We start from the raw sequence: 13,292 nt of genomic DNA, 5'->3' as shown, positions 1-13,292 counted from the left end.
TAAATCGCCGGGAAGATTATTGCAAAATAACATGTGCCATACCATCCTCAGGGCAATGTGAAATATGTATGATACCCACAAACATAATAAACTCCAGTAATAACAGGATTCTTACCTCCGATCAATAATGGCCTATTTCCCTCATATTAGAAAATGTGATCACAATCACTCTCCCATAAATTTAGTGTGAACTACTGATTTACCTAGAAGCACACATTTAAAAAAAATAGATTTTAATGTGATTTTTCATCCTTACAAACAATTTAGTTAAGGGCATGTCATGAGGGGCCCATAGACAGCAAGGCCACAGGAGAAGAAAAAGCAGACATGTTACCTCCTTATATCTCTTACTTCCCCTCTTTACAGCCCGCTTCCTTCCCAGAGGACCTTGATGTCCAAACAAAAGAAAATAATACAGTGGGCGTGAGACTGCCACAGGAAGATACTAAAACTGACAAGGTCCCTTTAAGAAAAACCCTGGAGGCGGATGTGACGGCGCGCGTCCCCGTAAACGCCAGAAGGAACTTAAGCGCAGAACGACAAAAGAAGGAAGAAGCCAAAGTAAAAGAAGTATTGGCTCGAGAACCGACGAATCTCTACATGATCCAGAACGGCCAGAGAGAGAGAGTCAAAGAGGACCGAGAGGTGTCAAGCCATGTTCCAGAAGGGACGTGGCTCCCGCAGGTACGTTGCCGCTTACGAGGCATTTTCAAATAAAATAGAGAAAACCAGACGCTGGGGAGGTCTGGGGTGTGGGGAAGAGAGAGAGAGAGGAAGAGGGACCGATAATTTACCAAGGCACCCTAAGTAAAAGGGATTTACAGGAATTCACTGGTTGCGGTTTGGGGGAAAAGAAAGTATTTTTTTCTCCCCCTCACGCCCTAATAAAGTACGCAGAGATGAGAAGGAAAGGACAAATGACTTACCTGAGCGACATTTTCTTCTCCGAGGGGCGTCAGCGATGACAGAAGCCACAAGAAGCTGCTCTGTGCATCCTAGAAGAAGAGAGAAGAAACATTATTCTATATAAAGTACTGCGCTTATATAAGGAAAAATAGAAAATAAATTAGTAAGAAGGAAGATTTTGGTCTCCACCATTTTCGCTACACTATCGGGTGTACACTGCAGCATGACAGGGCATGAGTGTTTTGAGGCATGCGAATCAACAGATGTAGAGGAATGTTGTGCAAACACAGTCATTTTAGTGCCATAGGATAATTCGGAGTACAAAATATTACTTGGATCCCAGCCCGTCACAATAACAATCACACAACTTCCCCATCTACCCTCCCCCAACATTTGCCTCTATATAACATTCTGTAAAACATTGTATATCCCCTTCACTCAACGGATATCTATGATGTACTCAAGCTCAAATACTCTTGTGCCCGTGATTCCCATCAGTACTACATTTTCTAGTTCTGTTCCTCTTACAATTTCAGAGGCAGCAGGCACAGATAGGGGGCAAGTGGGCTGAAGGGGGGTAAAAAAACAAGATACCCGATTGCTGCTTCCCTCCTCGTCTCTTCAGGCTACAACAGGGAAGCAGGAGCCGCCAGACTCTCAGGCTTCCTATAGCAAATAACAACCCTACAATGCAGCATTGTGATTGGTCTGAATGCAGTGGTTCGGCGCTCAACCAGGGACTAGGGGCCTGGGTGCCTGGGCATGTTCTCCATGCAGGCTGTAATGCCGCCTGCATGGAGAACATGCAAAGTGTGCATGAATGTTTGGCTGGCCCGAGACGGCCAGTCAAGCATTTATGTGCACTTGTAGTGAGCAAACCACTTCTCCCCTGCCCCGCTCTGAAGGTAGAGAAGCGCCGCCTCACCCGCAGAGCTGCCGCAGCAGGGAAACATAAAAAGATAATAACATTTCCTATATTTGCACTGCTAAAAAGCAGTGGGGAGACACTCCGCCGCCTTAGCGGAGGATCCTCCACTCTACAATTTGCATACAGATATTAAGGAACTTTTAAGTGTATCCGCTTCAAGGTCTTTCAAACAATCCTCTAGGAAATGGAAACCCCTCCAACAAACAGGCCATTGGTGTGTTCGTCCGTTCGGTGGTCTTGATACTACTTACCATTACTCCATACCAGAATTCGAGGAGGGAGGGCAGGACCAGAGCATATGGAGCATCTCTGCTCCATGTTCTCCACATCTGGGACATGATGCTTCAGCCCCAAAGGTCCTAATTATCTTACCAGGTGTGAGTTGCAAGAAGTAGAAGTTAATTAGTTTGAATCTGGCATTAAGGATTTAGAAAAATCATCAAATTTTAGTAATTCTCCATCCCTATAGAGGTCTCCCACTCTGATTTCTCCAAAAGCTGACCATTCTTTAGTCCCCGCAATGCCCCCCTAGTTACAGTCTCAAACCACCACAGCGGAAGGTCTTCTGAGTAAGGCAAGACAGCTTGGGTACAATGCAGGCCGCCCTGCCAGCACCATCAGATAAGCCCCAAATCCATGGATCCCCCAAGAAGGTGTCTGGGAACCAGTAGAATCTAAAATAAGGTTTGAATGTCTGAGATCCTTATGGGTGCATTTCCAGCAGGGTTAATCCGCCAGTAAGTTAATTGATTGTACCACTGGAGCTGCATCGCTAAATAGTAGGGCTCAAAGTCTGGCGCAGCCAGCTCCCTCTCCATCGTTGGCCAGTGCAGTTTGGACATTGCCCCTCTGCGTCTGCTAGTCTCCCAAGTGAGCTCTATCAACAAGAAATCTAGTTCTCAGAACATTTGGCTGGGAATAATGATCAGCAGGGTGGAAAAAAATATAAAATTTGAGCGAGTGGCATAATCTTTTCTACTGCAATCTTTCCAGCCACAAATAGAGTTAGGGATTTCCAGAGGTCCACACTGGTACTTAGTGCTCTGATGTCTGCACCGATGTCACCATCTAGAAGGTCACAAGAATCATGATCGATTTTGACACCTAGGCATTTTAAAGCGTTTCCCTTCCCAGAAAAGGCTACTCAGGTCTTGGGGTTGGGTGACGGTTTGGCAGAGGGGAATATATGTGATTTTTTTCCAATTAATACAGAGGCCTAAAGTGCTGCGGGATCGCTTCGAGAAGTAAGATCACTTCCTGCAGATCCACCTCTACATTTCGGAGGAACAGGAGCATGTTGCCCGCATAAAGGGCAACATGGTGGGGAATGCCCTTTATCTCCTGTCCTCAATAGAATGCTCCCGAGCATGTACTACCAGCTAGTGGCTCCACTGGAATGTGAAACAATAGCAGGGAGAGCGGGCAACCTTGTCTAATGCCTCGACTTGGCATGTTTTTTGGGGGGGAAATACCTTTGTTGGTGTGAACTCGGGCTGTGGGCACTAAGTATGGAAGCGTAGTCAACCGTAAGAACCCAGGCCCAAGACTCATCTTAGCCATCACCTGGTACAAATAGTCCCAAAATAAGCTGTTGAAAGCTTTTTCGATATCTATTGCTACTACAATTGCTCAGTTTTTATCTGGGAACTCAGCTTCTAGAATTGAGAGAAGCCTACAAATATTGAGTGCCATATTACACCCCAGAATGAATTCAGTCTGGTCAGTGTGTTTCAGTTGGACATGTGTATTAATAGGTGGGTGGCCAATATGTAACTGAGAATGAAAAATTTCCTAGCTATCGTAATGGAAAGTTTCAATTCTATTAAGGACTCGGAGGCGAGGATTATGCATTCTTTCTTCACTTTATTTTTAATAGCAGCCATTATTCAAAAGTCAGCATTAACTACAATTCCCATGAACCCTTGGAAAAGAAGTAAAACAAACATCCAATGGGGAAACAGTCCTACAGTATCCAATCAGGAGGCACAGTCTCTAACATAGTCCCTCTTCAGTGACCCTTCTCCCTCTTTCGTCGCGCAAAGTCAGCCGTTGGACTACCCTCACGAGTCCTGTTTATTCGTATCTGTCCCTACAACGACAAAGGAAAATTGTAATCACAGAAAACAGTTATGTACTACCACCTACGGAGGAAACAGCAGTGTAAGCAGTCAGAGATCAGGACATTCAGTCGCATACATCAAGACAATCTCAAATCCAATAAAGTTGTAGTACTTACTCTGTACGGGGAGGGCGAATCTCCGCAGAACTGCCCAGGGTAGGATAATCCTCACCTCTGAGTCCTTAATAGAATTGAAACTTTCCGTTACGATAGCTAGGACATTTTTCATTCTATGTCAGGATAGGATTATGTTTGTTTAAAGCTTGCTCACCACGAGGTGAGCCAGATCCAGCAACGGCTTGAAATAAAACCTTTTGAAGGTAGAGTCCGAAGACCAGCCTGCCACGTTGAGGATATCCTCTAAACGAGCTCCCAAGCTAAATGCCCTGGCGGCCATTGCACCTTGTGCTGAATGGGCCCCAAAAATTCAAAGGTCAATCCCTGCCTGCGATGGTCGGGCAGGAAACTGCCTTAAATGGCGTACGCAGGGCAATGAGGAGCTGGCGCTCCCTCGGGGGGCGACACTCTTCGGTAAGTTCTTCATAAGCCCTCAGACACCGGACGACACACGACTTTGGGGACTCCGAAAATTACTGGTAAGTTATGACTCAGATAGGGCACTTTGTTCTTCTGTGGAGTGTGAAAGCCACCCCATTGGGGGAGAAGATCCTGCCAATAATATCCAATGCTCTGACGTCAGAGAAGCGTCAACAGAAAATGAGGCTGAGTAGCATAGCTAGCTTTGCGGAATGCTCCTTCCTCGAGAGGAAACAGTTAGGTTGCCAGGAGAGTGATAAGTTAAGCACTTGGTTTAAATCCCAAAGAGCTGAATAGTGGCGTTCTGGTGAAAGGGAGAATCTGATTCCCCGCAACAGGTGACACACAAGTGGGAGTTCCCCAACCGCCATGTCATTAAATGGAACGTGGCCGGCTGAGATAGCCGAACGAAAGGTATTCACTGATGTGTAGGCTAAGCCACTGGAAGCCAAATAGGCTAACAAATAAAGGATGTGTACTACATCTGCAGCCGCGGGATTGAGACTCCATCGCGTACACCAACAGATCCATCTACCCCATGCAGACAGGTATCTCTTGACCCTGCTGTCAGACCAGGCCTTCGACATGAAGCCGTCAGCCTTTTCCGAAAGGTCCTGGACGGCCCATCGTCCCCTGTGATCTGCCATGCTATGAGTGCAAACAAACCTTCCTGAATCAACGGATGAGGAACTTGGTCGGGATTCAGAAGGAGAGTTAGAAACCCAGGGAGTGGGATTGGAGAATCCCAGGAAAGTTCAGTGGAACTGGAAACCAAACTTGTGATCTCCAAATGGGAATGAACAGGAGCACTTCAGCCCCCTGTCGCCTGACCTGCGCTGAGGTCCTCGTGATCATTGTGAAGGGAGGGAACGTATAGCGTCTCTCCCGGCTCCGGTCCTGGAGAAAAGCATCTGTGGCCACTGCCAGGGGGTTCGGCCTCCAGCTGAAAAAAACAGGGAATTTGGTGGTCTAACGTCAAGGCAAAAGGGTCCACCGAGAAAGGCCCCCATTGTCTCTGCAGGGACACAAAGACTTCTGAGTGGAGCTTCCACAGACTGGAGTCCCAGAAAAGTTGGGACTGGAATTCAGCCACCTGCTTCTCCTGACCTGGTTAGTACTCTGCCATGACTGATATCTGGCACTCTAGGGAATACTGCCACAAGCTAGTGGCGAGGTCCAAGAGGGCTTTGGAGTGGGTGCCCTTTAGATGGTCAATATACCGGACTGCCATGATGTTGTCCATCTTGAGGAGGACACAAGATTGGATGGAATCCTTTGTTCAGCAACGGACCACAAAGGAACCTGCCAGAAGCTCCAAACAGTTAATATGCAACCTCTGTTCTTGTGGAGACCACAATCCTCCCCTGGGAAATTGGCTGCATCTGGTGCCCCAGCCTGCCTTGCTGGTCTTGGACTCTATAACAATGTCTGGGGCGAAGCCAAAGTTGCTCAGCCATTCCAGGTGTCCATGTATGGGAGACACCATTGGATCTCCTCTTGATACTCCTCAGATAGTGGCACTCTGTGAGAGTAGGGGAGGCCTCGGCGCAGATAAGCACCTTTCAGACGTTGCAGCGCCCGATAATGAAGGGGCTCTGGGAAGATGGCCTGAATTGATGAAGAGTGGAGGCCCACTACCCAAGCCAGCTGTCTGAGAGAAACCTGCCATTTGTCTAGAGTACCTAGCAACTTGTGTCAAATCTTTCCTGGAGGGCAGACTTAGGGTGGACGAGGTTGAGTCTATGACGAAGCGCAGGAAGGTCACCTTCTGAGCCGGATTCAAGAGGGATTTGGTCTCTTTCACCGCGAACATCGAGCTCTGAAGGAGGTCTACCGCCATTTGGAGGTGAATAGACAGCTTGTGAGGGCACTGACCCATCAGGAGAAGATCTATTCAGATACACAATCAGACGTATCCCCGAGCTCTCAGATATACCACCACCAGTTAGTGGACCTTCGTGAAACACCACGGGGCTGAGGAGAGACCAAAGAGCAGTGCGGTGATCTCGAACATCTACTGATGTCACACAAATTGAAGGAAACGTCTGTGAGGGGGAAAAATCGGAATGGAGAGGTATGCGTCTTTTAGGTCCAGCCATACCGGCCAATCCAGGGGTTGAAGGACATCTTACATTAGATGAATTCACTCCATGTTGCAGTGGCGGTAAACTAGCCACTTGTTGAACTCGCAGAGGTTGATCACTGGCCGCTGGTCTCCATCGGTCTGGTTGACTAGGAAGAGATTGCTGATGAACCCCGGTGATGTGGAGTCGAAAGAGAGATGGTGCCTTTGGAGCAGAGAGAAGCGATCTCTTCGTCCAAGTGGGCGGCCTCTCACCCTGAGAACTGAATAGTCCGATGCCTGACACCATGAGAGGGGTTCGCCAAAAAACTCTAGGTGAACCCCTTTACAGTTTGGAGAACCCAGGAGTCCCCTGTGATGAAAGTCCAGGTCTGGAAAAAATTTGCCAGTCTCCCCCTATCATTAACCGGGAACAAGGGAGAACACTCACCAGGACTGGAGGAAGCAGTGGCTCTCCGGAAGCCTCTGCAACGTAGGCCTCTTGTAGGATAGAAGGTCCAGAAGCGGGACTGATGTTGAAACTGACCTTGTTGGGAGCCTTGCCCGCCGCTTGTCCAGCGACCCGACCTTTACAGTCCCCATAGAAAACACAAGAGGGGAGCACTTTTTAATAGCCCCCTGGGCTTTATCAAGGGAGGTAAATGTGTTGACGAATTTTCCCAATTCTTTCACAAAAAGGCTCCCCAAAGAGCCCGCCCTGAGCAAAGGCACCTTCTTCCGAGTCAGCTTGAGGTCCACCTTAATTAGGAGGGAGCGGCAATGCTCGGTGGACAGCCCACAGTTTGCGTTGCTGAGAAAAATGATTGCCCTTTGTGCCCACCCCAAAAGGGTTTCAAGAGAGATCAGGAAACCCAAGAGTTTGGCCTCTTCAGCCATGTCCAAAATTTTTGTAAGGGGCCCCAGGTTGTCCAGAAGCTTGTCCTGGCATGCCCGCCAGGACCTATCAATCCCCTTTTTGGGATCTGTCATGAACTTCCGGAGAAAGGTGCCCATTCGTGCATCAATTTTCAGTGTGAGGGCCACTTTCCCCTCCAGCGAGGTGCACAGGCACTCTACCCGGAAGCAGTTACGGGAAACCTTCTCCAGAGGTCTCCGAATGCGCCCGCCACATAACTTACAACTTTCTTGGCTGGGGCCCATTCAGAGGACCAAGGGTGAACAATTTTGTCAGGGTCAAGCATATCTGAGGGAGCACTCTGTCCACCCTGGGTAGCCTGGGAGGGAAGCCATGGTCTAGAGGGGCAGGGCTTGTTGTCTGCGTCTCCATCCGGTGGAATTGGTGCAGGGGTATTAAGAGTTGGACCCCCATCATCCCCAGCGGGCAAGAAAGAGGGGTTACTGGCCAGGAAGGCTTGTTTTAGCCTGTTAAACGCATCCAGAGCCGCCCCGGTTTCGCGGCGACGCTTCACCGGGACTGGAGGCGGTCTGCTGTAGGTGTGGGAGCCCCCAAGACATCAGGTTGTGGGTTAGGGGCTGGGAGGGACCCCAACAATTTAGCACAGGCCTGGGCTAACTGGTGGGAAAGGCAGTCCTCTAAGGAGGCCATGGCCTCTGGCACTGCCCTATAAATAGATGTGACCACCACATCGTAGAAATCATCGTCCGATGGAAGGGCTTCCAAGGGGTCCTCTACCCCCTTGGGATCCTCCTCAAACTCCATTACCCAGGTAAGTGGATGCAACACAGGAAAATAATGTGAGGTAGAAGCCCGTAAGAAGCTCAAAACTGGGGAAGATTCATTATCGGGACTGGGTGACAGCCACAAATATTTTTTGCGGGCACAGCCTCGCTTTTAGTTGGGTCTAGGCCTGGGACACGTTGCCCTGGTGATTAATAACTAGGGGCTGGCCAAGGAGTGCATCCCCATAGGCTTCTGAGACCTATATATTGATACTGACCCTGAGAGCGTAAAAGTAAAGCCTGCTACAGACCCTGCACTGCAGGGCGTCAAGAGAAACTGATACGATTGGCTGTAAATTACTCTGAAGCGGCTCGATCAGTAGTACGAACCCCTCCTGGGGTGTAATTCTCAGGTGGTAAAGGCTCCCGACGGATGGTGTGCAGTCTGTCCTCCTCTGTTAGGAAGTTTAAAACTCACGCCCCGTGGTGCCACAGAGTCACAGCGCCCTTTAGCTCTGGGATGTCCACACCGCAGGAACCGCACCAACGGCAGCAGCGTAGGAGCACAGAGCGTTCCCGTGGCCGAAACAAAACACAACAGCAAAGCTGAAAAAAACAACCGACAGAAAGCGCGGTGAAGGCGCACTGCAAGGGACAGATAGCACACAAGCAGCGATAGCCTTTAACAGTAAGTACAATAGCCATGCATCATAAACACTGCTATAAAGAGAAGCCCAGAAAAGACACTTAACTCGGCTGCGTAGCAGCGAAGAAAGAGGGAGAAGGGTCACTGAAGAGGGACTATGTTAGAGATTGTGCTTCCTGATTGGATACTGTGGGACTGTTTCCCCATTGGATGTTTGTTCTACTTCTTTCCCAAGGGTTCATGGGAATTGTAGTTAATGTTGACTTTTGAATAATGGCTTCCATTAAAAATGAAGTGAAGAAAGAAGACATAATCCTTGCCTCCGGTCCTGACATAGAATCTTATAATCCACGTTGAGCATGGAGAAAGGGCAGTGTTCTTTGACATCATGAGGGGGTATCCCGGTTTCAACAAGGGATCACTACGGCTTTGTTAGTAGCGGTAGGTAAATGGCCCGCCTCCTGAGCAGCAGCATAGAAATTGACTAGTTTTGGTGCCAGTACCTCCACACATGCAGCATAATACTCTTCAGGCAGGCTGTCTGCCCCAGGGACTTTAACCCTGGCCATAGACTTTCTTGCAGCTTGAATCTCCTGTATGTTAATAGGAACTCCTAGTGTTTCTGCTTCTGCTCCTGTGATTAGTGGTAAATTCACTGATCTCAGGAATTCGTTGGTACCGGGGGGGGGGGTAAGCCAGTTGGGCATATAAGGTAGAGTAATATTCCTCAAACCTACCTAAATTTCTGTCCTTAAAGGCGTTCTCCCTTTGCAGATTCTAGCTCCAGAATCCGTGAGCTCCTGGACGGGGGTTGGTGAGCCACACAAGTAATATACCTGCTTTATTGCACTCAGTGTGAGCCTAAAACATGTATTCATAGTGGTCAAAGCATTGGAGTTTCTCCGTACTAGCACCCATTAGCTCCTTAACGCCCAGAAGTTTTTATTTCATCCTTGGGTTTCAGGGTCTGGCAAGCTCCAGAGCTTCCTCCTGCATCTCCACCTCACAAACCAAGGTTCGCCCCACTCCCTCCATTTCAGCTATACATCGTCCCCTGATTACCAATTTGAATGCATATCACTCAATTAGAGATGAAGAGGTGGAGATCTTGTCTGTAAAATAGTTCTGGATGGCTTCCCCAATGGTATGCAGAAACACAGTGTAATTCTAACGTTTCAACTCGCTAGCGCTAGTCTGGGATACAGGGGCATTCTCTATGCCAGTCTAGAGAGAGCAATATTGAGTTATTATTGGATACCATACAGCAGAGGTATTCCGCGTTGAGGACTGCTCCATGTATCCCTCGCGAGCAGAGGAATGTATCCCGCCTTGCATGCAGTTTGTGCAACCCTGAGTAGAACAAGTGGTCCCTGTGTCCTCGGTGTAAGAGCCTCCAGAAATGTATTAATCCCCATTGCCTCTGCCAGTCTGAGAATGTGCTCTCTAGACTCATCACCGGGGGGTCACCAAGTGGTGGGTGGGAACTGTCAAGATTCGGGTCAGTGATACTATTATAATCCAATCCCAGTAGAATGTTCTGCTTCCTCTATAGGGCATTCACACTGGATTCCTTGGGATCACTTTGTTGCCAGAATGTTCCACCTCCAGGCAGCTTCAAATCCGTTTGCTTTTATAGCACAGTCTGTTGAAGTGGCCAGGTGAGGGAAAGAGTGTTGGGAGGGAAACTGCTGGGAGGGAGACCTAAAAAGAAAAGCCACAGATTACCTTTAATGTTACTAACCTTTGTCTTATTACTTTTATTTGTAAATTCTTCTAGGATTTACCTGAACCTTAGTTGCAGTAAAGGATGCATTGGGATATTAATGAGAGAGTAGTTATTGTTAAATATCAAGTTTCCCTAAAAGAAAGATATGCAACAACACATTGTAATCACATCAACAAATATAGTAATCCCCTAAACATAATATATTCAGATTATTATTGTGTGCTTGTTACACCTACTAGGTCTAATACGGTAGTTGTCTTTAACCTTCAGGGGTATAACTAGGAAGATGAAATGTCACGACAGTTAACTCACTATCCAGACTTTATACTTCTTCTTTGTTCAGTCTCAAAAAATATTTGACATTATCGTTTGCAATAAAAGTTCACAGAGTGCAGGACCAGCCTAGCACATACATCAATTGTGAAGTCTTTCCGGAAATTACTCCTAAAGCAAAATGTACAAAAAAGAGCCTTTTTGCTAAAACGCTCTTACCGCCTAAGACTTGGGCCAATCTTGACTTTATTCCTAACCGGAGTTCCGATTTCCAAAGATATTCCCCTGTTCTTTCAGCGCAAAGTGGAGAATCTTCTGTCAGCCAGGATGGAAGGCGGAAGTCAGTTTCCAGGGATACGTGGGCAACGGACAGAAGCAGGAGCTCTTCCCACACGGCAGACACATGCACAGAGAGCATGGAGGCAAGGGCGAGGCGCCCTTTTATACACTCGAGCCACGCCCAGCCGCGCCCAACATGACCGCCGCGTGCCGGTGCCTCGTGATACTCAGTGTTGTATCGAAGACATTCATATCCTCACATCCAGGCTGAGGGAGCAAAAAATAGGTAATAGGCACCAATGGGGATAATATGTAAAGGCAAAAAAGTACAGGCAATAAAAGATGCACAATAAAAGGGAAATGTAAAGTTACCCCTTACAATTTGTGATGCAGAACATTAGGGCAATGCCATCAGTATTTACTTACCGCATAAAAGGCATGGACCCTGCCGCACCTTTATGGGGACACATGTGACGAAAGTTCATAGGTGACTGTAGAGACCTAGAGTCACTAGTGAGGACCATGACAGTACTCCCCCTTTTTAAGCGAGCTCTAGGTGCTGGTTTGAGATGACGTAAGGCATGAAAAGGTGCTACAAGGCGTGGGTCATGGACATGGTCTGCTTGGTCCCATGAGTCATTTTCCGGTCCATAGCCTTTCCATGACACCAAATACCATAGCTTAGTTCCCCTAGTTCATGAATTGAGTTTTTCTTGTGCTTCATATTCTTTTTGATTCAGAAAAGGGGGTGGTGATGAACAGAGTGCCTGAATTAAGCAGACCACTCTTACCCAGTCCAAAGATCAGGGCTTGATCCATCACCGTTTTTTAGCTCACTGCACCATCCCAGCTCAGAACTTGGCTATATGCAAATTAGTCTGTTCCTGTCCCAGTGCATGATGGGAACAGGGCAAACCAAACTACCAAGCCAATTCTTATACTGGGAAGGAAACAAGCTTCCGGGACGGTTTCTGCCATTTCAGGCGTCGTCGGCCCGGTTTGCTTGAATCCTGATGGTGCAATGAGCAAGGGACTCACATCTGAGTATACCCTTCCACGCTTATGGTGGACAAAATGATTCAGAAAAGGGGGTGGTGATGAACAGAGTGCCTGAATTAAGCAGACCACTCTTACCCAGTCCAAAGATCAGGGCTTGATCCATCACCGTTTTTTAGCTCACTGCACCATCCCAGCTCAGAACTTGGCTATATGCAAATTAGTCTGTTCCTGTCCCAGTGCATGATGGGAACAGGGCAAACCAAACTACCAAGCCAATTCTTATACTGGGAAGGAAACAAGCTTCCGGGGCGGTCCCCAGAAGCTTGTCTCCTTTCTGGTGAAGAATTGGCTTGGTAGTTTGGTCTGCCCTGTTCCCATGATGCACTGGGCCAGGGACAGACTAATTTGCATATAGCCAGGTTCTGAGCTGGGATGGGGCAGTGAGCTAAATAACGGTGATGGATCAAGCCCTGATCTTTGGACTGGGTAAGACTGGTCTGCTTAATTCAGACACTCTGTTCATCACCACCCCCTTTTCTGAATCATATTCTTTTTGATCATTAACTACCACAGGAGGTGGTTGAGAGCAACATTTTTGTGTTACAGGTTTCAGTAAGGAGGTATGAAATACAGGATGAATACGAAGTTGTGATGGAAGTTTCAACAGATACGTTAATGGATTGAGTTGCCGAATCACAGTATATGGGCCAATGTATCTAGGAAGAAAAGCCTTTTTATGTCGGAACGTGATATGCTTTGTGGAAAGCCAAGCTTGGTCACCAGGTTTATATGTTGGTCCAGGATCATGTTTTTTGTCATAAGCCATTTTGTAACATGATTTTGCTGTTGTTAAATGTTGTTGTATTTGAGTATGTGTTTTGAGAATGTTCTTGATGTTGGCTGTTACAGTAGGTACTTCTTCCATGACAGCCTTTGGGCATTGTCCCTGTAAATAGTTGGATTGGAATCCGTATGTGCATTGGAACGGCGAAGTTTGAATAGAGGAGTGATAGGCGAAATTGTATGCTATTTTCACTAGGCAAAGTTCATCCACCCAAGAAATAGTGGCTGTGGTGACATAGCATCTTAGATACTGTTTCAAAGTTTGATTGAGTAGTTCTGTTTGACCATCACATTGTGGATGGTAACTCGTAGATAATACAGGAGTAATCTGAA

The 13,292-nt window shown here is 47.5% G+C and overlaps 1 long non-coding RNA gene across 1 annotated transcript in view; it reads right to left on the bottom strand.

The window, feature by feature from the left end:
- Positions 1-11,105, bottom strand: part of LOC144773716 (uncharacterized) — a 99,322-nt gene extending 88,217 nt beyond the window's left edge. Inside the window, exons 1-2 of the long non-coding RNA XR_013600055.1 lie at positions 11,058-11,105; positions 927-995 (exon numbers count right to left, since the gene is read on the bottom strand). This is a non-coding gene — a long non-coding RNA (uncharacterized LOC144773716). The remainder of the gene's footprint in view (positions 1-926; positions 996-11,057) is intronic.
- Between the last annotated feature and the right edge of the window lie 2,187 nt (positions 11,106-13,292).

Source organism: Lissotriton helveticus, chromosome 1_1 (genome assembly GCF_964261635.1).
Source record: "Lissotriton helveticus chromosome 1_1, aLisHel1.1, whole genome shotgun sequence".
Taxonomy (NCBI): Eukaryota; Metazoa; Chordata; class Amphibia; order Caudata; family Salamandridae; genus Lissotriton; species Lissotriton helveticus.
This window is presented reverse-complemented; position numbering and strand designations above follow the sequence as displayed.